The sequence below is a fragment of the Lactuca sativa genome, chromosome 7 (genome assembly GCF_002870075.4).
Source record: "Lactuca sativa cultivar Salinas chromosome 7, Lsat_Salinas_v11, whole genome shotgun sequence".
NCBI classification, from domain to species: domain Eukaryota; kingdom Viridiplantae; phylum Streptophyta; class Magnoliopsida; order Asterales; family Asteraceae; genus Lactuca; species Lactuca sativa.
Window position 1 is genome coordinate 203,474,293 of NC_056629.2, and position 7,237 is coordinate 203,481,529.

The window sequence follows — 7,237 nt, forward strand, 5'->3', positions numbered from 1 at the left end:
AGTAAGAATTACATGAAACTGTATACTCTTATACCATTATCTATCATATAAAACATTCTTTTAACTTGTAATACACTTCAGGCAGCATATGTTGGAATTGAAGGATCTGAACCCCCGTCATGCTCGCAAGAGTACATGGTTGCAGAGCCAACATAGTCGGACATTTATTAGTTGGTTTAAGAAAGAGGTTTGTTTTTAAAATAAGAATGTTAGAATTACAATATTTTTAATTATTTTTTTGAATTACATTAATTATATATTTTTCTATTAGGTTGGAAAACGTTTGGCTAACGGGGAAGATATTTGTGATGATGTTCGTTGGTTGGCCAAAGGGCCTAATTTTGCTGTTACTAAATATAGCGGTTTTGCCATAAATGAATATCATTTTCATACAGCATCTCGAGATGAGTCTAGAACAACTCAATGCAGTGGAGTGTCTTTAGTTGCACATACCATGCAGATTGCTAGTGCAAAAGACTCCAATCCTGTGTATGGTGCTGTAACTTACTTCGGCCGTATAAAGGAGATATGGGATCTTAATTATCACATGTTTAGTATTCCTGTATTCATGTGTGATTGGGTTGATAGTCGTGGAGTAAAAAAGGATGATTTAGGATTCACGGTAGTTAACTTTGATAGGCTTGGTCAAAAGTCTGAACCCTTCGTATTAGCTAGTCAAGTCAAACAGGTTTTTTATGTTCAAGATCAAGAAGATGAGAATTTGCATGTTGTTGGATTCACACCTCATAGGATGTACAAGTATGGATCAAATGGTGAAACTGATGATATGTTGGAATTTGATGTTACTTTTGATTTAACACAAGACTCCGCTTTATTAGACCTTGATGATGATTTTTTGTGTACGCGTCCGGATGGCGAGGGCATATTAGTTTAAATAATTATTTTTGCAGAATAATAAAGTTTTTGGTATGTTTTTATTTCAGATTTTGAATGTGATTAATCAATGTCCAACTGCAACAAATAACAACGTACTTAATTTAATTTGAATCTTGTTGAAACAGGTTGTGTTTTTGTGACATGGAATCAGATTCAGCTTCTGATCACGAGGACTCCAAACAAAGAGGTCCGACAACAAAGACAAAAGCTAATAAAGTGAAGCTTGTAATAACTTACAATAAAAAAGGTGTCCCGGTTGGAAAGGAAGCCACAAAACTGTCTACTTTTGAGGGTTTGGTTGCAAGAACAATGGTTCCCATAACATATGACTCGTGGCTGGAAGTTGGTGAGGAAGTAAGGGAAGGATTATGGCAATATGTTTTGGTAAGTCTCTGTTTTCTTCCTGTTATTACCTTTGTTCAGATATGTTTTTGTCCCTGTTTTTGTCCCTGTTCAGATTTGTTTTTGAACCAACCTTTTTTTTATGTTTCAGGAAAAGTTTGTAGTTGACCCAAAGAGCCGGAAGCAAATTCTCCAATCGATCGGGAAGAAGTGGAGAAACTTCAAGCATTATCTATATGCAAAGTTCATTAAGAACCGAAGTAAAGATCCCAAGGCAAATCTATTCAAACCTCCGAAAGATTATCCGTTTATAAAGAAAGAAGATTGGAAAGTTTTTGTATCCCATAGAGTTACAAAGAAGTGGGAGGTTTGTTAAACTTTTCTTATATGCATTTTTAGTTACAATTTTAATGTTTGTATTTATAATTTTAATGTTTCTAATGCAGGAGAAAAGTATGAAAGCTAAAAATACTCGTGCACATCATAAATACAATCATCGTTTGAGCAGAAAAGGATATGCTGGACTCATTAATGACATTGTATGATTCCCACTAAATATTGATTATTTTATTTGTATATATTTATGTTAATTGATTTTGTTATTCTTGATAATTTAGATGCAAGAAACCGGCAAGACGGAAGAGGAGATTGATAGGACAGTGCTGTGGAAAAAAGCACGAGAGTTGAAGACAGGAGGATACGATGCAGATGTGAAGACGATTGTTGATAAAATTGTAAGTTTCATTAATTCCCAAATATATAAAAAAACATAACATTTGTCCCATTTTATTTTTCTAACATTTGTCCCATTTTATTTTTTTACAGGATGAGCTTCAGAAATCGGGAAGCTTTGGAGAGGTTACATGTGGAACACATGATGTGCTTACAGAGGCGTTGGGTACTCACGAACAACGTGGGCGTGTACGAGGGATGGGTAGATTTATAACGCCACAACAATACTTTTATTTACCCAAGAATGTTAAGTATTACTTGGAGATTGAGAACGAGAGGGTGGATAAACGAATAAACAAACTTGAAGATGACTTGGAGAAACTAAAAAGAGGTGTACTTAATGTTTCTGAAGCTGCAAGTTGCCAAATAGGGGGCGTCATTGAAGATTTTGAAAAACAACCACAGAATGAATCACTTGTAAGTCCTTGAAGACAATTATGAAAAATATATTTAAATAATTTTCTTTTTCTACAAACTAACATACTATATTTTGCAGGATAATTCATGTCTTCTTGCGGTTGAATTTGCTGCAAATGTGGTTGCTAAAGGAACCATAATGAAAGCATCGGGTATTTTGAAATATATTTGCATTATTATTATTTATATATTTTCATTTTTTAGAAGACTGAATCTTAATTATTTTTTATGTTTATGTAACAGATGAAAACATTGAAGTTATGATTGAAACAATTTTGCAAGGAGAAGCTTTAGTACCCTTTCCACTTGAAGAGGAGTTCATTGTGAAGGTCAAAGATGCACTGGGACACATACTAAGCTGGCCAAGACACTTAGTTATTCGATGCTCTGACCTGGTAATACTATTTGAACATATTTTCCCTTGGTTATCTTAATTTTTCTGATATTTGAGTGACTTCTTAATTTTTTTGGTAATACTATTTGTATTTTTGATTGCATTTGTAGGGAAAAGTGGTGGCGAAATCTGTGAAAAAGCATGCAACACCAGTGAAGAAAGCTGCAACACCAGTGAATGAAGATGTAACACCAGTGAAGGAAGATGCAACACCTGCAAAAGAAGAAATAGGAAGTAATAAGAAAGAAAAACAACCATGTGATATGGAAGGAGGGAATGATGTGGAAGAAGGGAATGATGTGGAAGAAGTACTGATTGGGATAGAAAAGAAGATTAAAAAGGAGAAACAAAATGTGACCGTTCAGAGAAGGTGGACCAGAGCACAGATGAAGACAAGGATAAGGATTGAGAACAGTAGTATTTTGAAAATGACTGCAATGATGGCTGATGGACAAGTTACAAAGGTTGATTCTATAAGAGTGCAGAGTGAGAATGATCTTTTTGGGTACGATAGTTACACGTACTTAACTTGGGATGATTTTGAAGCAGTTCTTACAATGGATGAGCTGACAGGTGCTGTTATTGTGTCTTATATGATGTAAGTGCAAGAAATTTAATTTAAATAACAATGTGTCTTAAAAAAATGTTTAATGAATTTAGTGTTTGTATGATAACAGGGTGTTGTTTAACAAATTGAAGTATGGCTCCCCAGAAAGAGACCATGGAATTTGCTTTGTGAACCCGGCAGTAATCTCACCAAGTACGCGTAAAGGGAAATCTAAGAATGTTGACGATGCAAGCAGAGGTTTAGCAGATCGATTGTCTAAAAGAAAGGGCAATGACATCATCTTTATGCCCTACAATCCTGGGTATTGTTATTTGAAATTTTATTTTTAAAATGACTGCAATTATGTTATTTGACATTTTATTTTTTTTTGTGGTTTTTGTAGAAGACATTGGGTATTGGGTGTACTAGACATGAAATCGGATACTTGCTATTATCTTGATTCCTTGAGCTCTGGCAATTTCAATATGCAGTTGAAGCAAATTGTTGATTCGTAAGTAATATAAATTATCAAAACACTTGATGTGAGTACAATAAACGCATATTTGTTAATGTTTTTTTTTATAGGGCAATGGTTTTGTACACTACACAAAGTGGATCCAACAAAAGGGTTAAACTAAATTGGGTTAATGTTACGGTCAGCACTTAATTCCTTATTGAAATTGTAGTTTTAACTTTATTTTTTGGATCAATTGAAATGATCATTTTATATGTAACTTTGTAGTGTCCAGTTCAGCCCGGATCTACCGAATGTGGCTACTACATGCTAAGGTTCATGAAGGAGATAGTGGAAGAAGGAATTGAAGTGTTGGTCAAAGACAATGTAAGGATATAGCATTCTACTTTCATTACTATAATTTATGGCATCCTTACTGTTACAGAATATTTTAATATGCTATTTTTTATTAATAAAAACAATATGCAAATGTTTTCACAGATCGGGGATGGCAAAGCTGAGTACACAACTGCTGATATCGATGAGATACGTGAAGAATGGTCAACGTTTGTTACAGGCTTCATTTATCGATGACATGTATGGTCTTTTGACAATGTATCCGCAAAACAATGTTATGGTTAACCACTAATGCTAGGTATGGTCTTTTGACATGTGTAATGTTAGGTAGTCTTTTGAGACACATGTACAATTTTTTGCTAACTTTTAGTAATGTTACTTAAGGTAACATGTAGTTACAACTTAGGTAATTCAACATATATGTAAAGTTTTGGTATATTTGACGTTTAGATGAAATGAATGTTTTGGTATATTTGTCATTTATTATGTGTATTCACGTTGTAAATGTGTGTTGTAAATGCACGTCGTAAAAACGTCGTAAAGGCGCGTAGTAAAAACGAGAGACGTAAGGTTACGACATGCATTTGAGCGTCGTCTTTGTTTATGACATGGCCTTCCTTGACGCGCATTGCGTATCATAAGAGCGCGTCGTCTCTAGACGACGCGCATTGAGACGACGCGCATTTGAGCGTCATCTTTGTTTATGACATGGCCTTCCTTGACGCGCATTGCGTATCATAAAAGCGCGTCGTCTATAGATGACGCGCACTTGCACGTCGTCTATCTTTATGACATGGCCTTCCTTGACGCCCATTGCGTATCATCAGGGCGCGTCGTCTCTAGATGACGCGCATTTGCACGTCGTCTATCTTTATGACACAGCCTTCCTTGACGCGCATTGCGTATCATAAGAGAGCGTCGTAAATGCGCGTCGTAAATGCGCGTCGTCTCTAGACGACGCGCATATGCGCGTCGTCTATCTTTATGACATGGCCTTCCTTGACACGCATTTGCGCGTCGTCTGTGCCTTTTACGACGCGCAATGAGCGTCGTAAAAGGCCTTTTTTCTAGTAGTGGTGGTGACATGTGTCATTCAATTTAATTTAGATTAGATTAAGATGTTAAATCTGTACATTTGTCACAATCTTAAATAGGTAGGAATAAAAGGTAGGAGTATATTGAATTTCTCTGAAATAAATATTCACTACTAGAAAAACAGCCTTTTACGACGCTCATTGCGCGTCGTAAAAGGCTCAGACGACGCGCAAATGCGTGTCAAGGAAGGCCCTGTCATAAAGAGAGACGACGCGCTTTTGCGCGTCGTCTATAGACGACGCGCATTTACGACGCTCATTTACGACGCGCAATTACGACGCGCGTTTACGACACGCAATGCGTATCAAGGAAGGCCCTGTCATAAAGGAAGATGACACGCATTCGCGTGTCGTAACCTTACGACGCGCGTGTTAATGACACGCAATGCGTATCAAGAAAGCCCCTGTCAAGAAAGGCCATGTCATAAATGAAGATGACACACATTTTTGCGTATCGTAAATTTAAATGTTTAAAAAAAATAAATTTATATATTTATTAATTTTCAAATTAAATTTGCATTTAATTTCTCATAATAGAAATAAAATAGCATATACAAAAAATACAATCCATTGCATAATATAAAATAAAATTTCATACTCAAATCATAAAAGGTAAGATGAAAAACAAAATCAAAGATATAGTTACACCAAATTCAGAAAACAATTACCCTAGCTACATTTGTTCTATTTTCTATCCCACTCCAATCCACTTCCCTAGCTGCATGTGCTATCAAACTCCATCTAATTGTCCTTGCACAACCGAACAAACAAACATGACTATCAAAGATATAGTTATGTGAATTTCAGAAAAAAAATACCCACCTGGACATTTGTAGAGTCTATATCTATTCGTAGTCGTCTGGTACTTCAGCAAACATGTATTACCTTTGAGGATGAAAAACATTAAGGTTGGATCCATGGAAACTAGAAATCAAATTTTCAACTTATGAGAGAAATTAAAAGGTAGAAATTGAAGCTTACCTACCTGTTGTAGCATCCACATAATACTCCCACATCCATTTCATATAACATTTTTTACACAACTTCATTTGACCACCATATGTACATATATTAAATTCTCAAAGCTCTGTTTTAATTTGCTTTTTAAATTGCATGAAACATTGAAACCCATGTTAAGCCTTTATATCATATAAAAATTAAATAACAGATTGTAGTTGAAACCCATGAAAAATGCTAATTCTTGAAAATTCATTACTCCAAACCTGTTTAGACTGATCATTACAACCACCTAGAATGCTCCACACAGCTCCAAAAGGTGGCAGCAAGCTCCACACAGCTCCAAAAGCATGGGAAAAAATTTGAGACCAACAAACACAACAACTAAGCAAAACACAGAGCAGGGGTAAAATGGTCAAAAAGGCAGAAAACACTTCAAAGTTCAAATAGCAACCGTAGCAGGTTAATGATGTAGCTATAAAATTAGCAATTAGATACCTAAGAAAGAAATCACAAGTTTCCCCAAGTTTCCCCTGTTCCAACAATTAATAAAATCAATAATTCACAAATTAGGTTAATGATGTAGCTAATTTTTATACTCACAAGAGAATAAGGGAATAAGTGATGCAATCGATTTCTACATGACAGAGTCAGAAAGAAGACCGGGTGTGTTGTTGTTCTTATAACATGCCTTGCTTCAGAACCCACACCATGTACTATCTCTGGTTCACTTTCCTGCAATATAAATCCAACATGAACAGATTATCAATAACAACTGATGATATATAAGAATTTTATGAATGATATATAAGAAAAGTTATGATAAGGGAAAAGGAACTTGCACTCACTCTTTCATCATCATGTTCTACCTTGTCACATCTCAAGCATCTCTCTCCCGAGCCAGTCAACTGAACTAGATAAATAATTCAAGCCGGTAACAACTCTGGAACTGCCAACTCCGCCATGTCCAAGGTTGGTAGAAGCCATTTAACACCTGATGAATAGCACAAAGGTGGCAACGACTGTTTCTTTAGTAACTTCCAGGA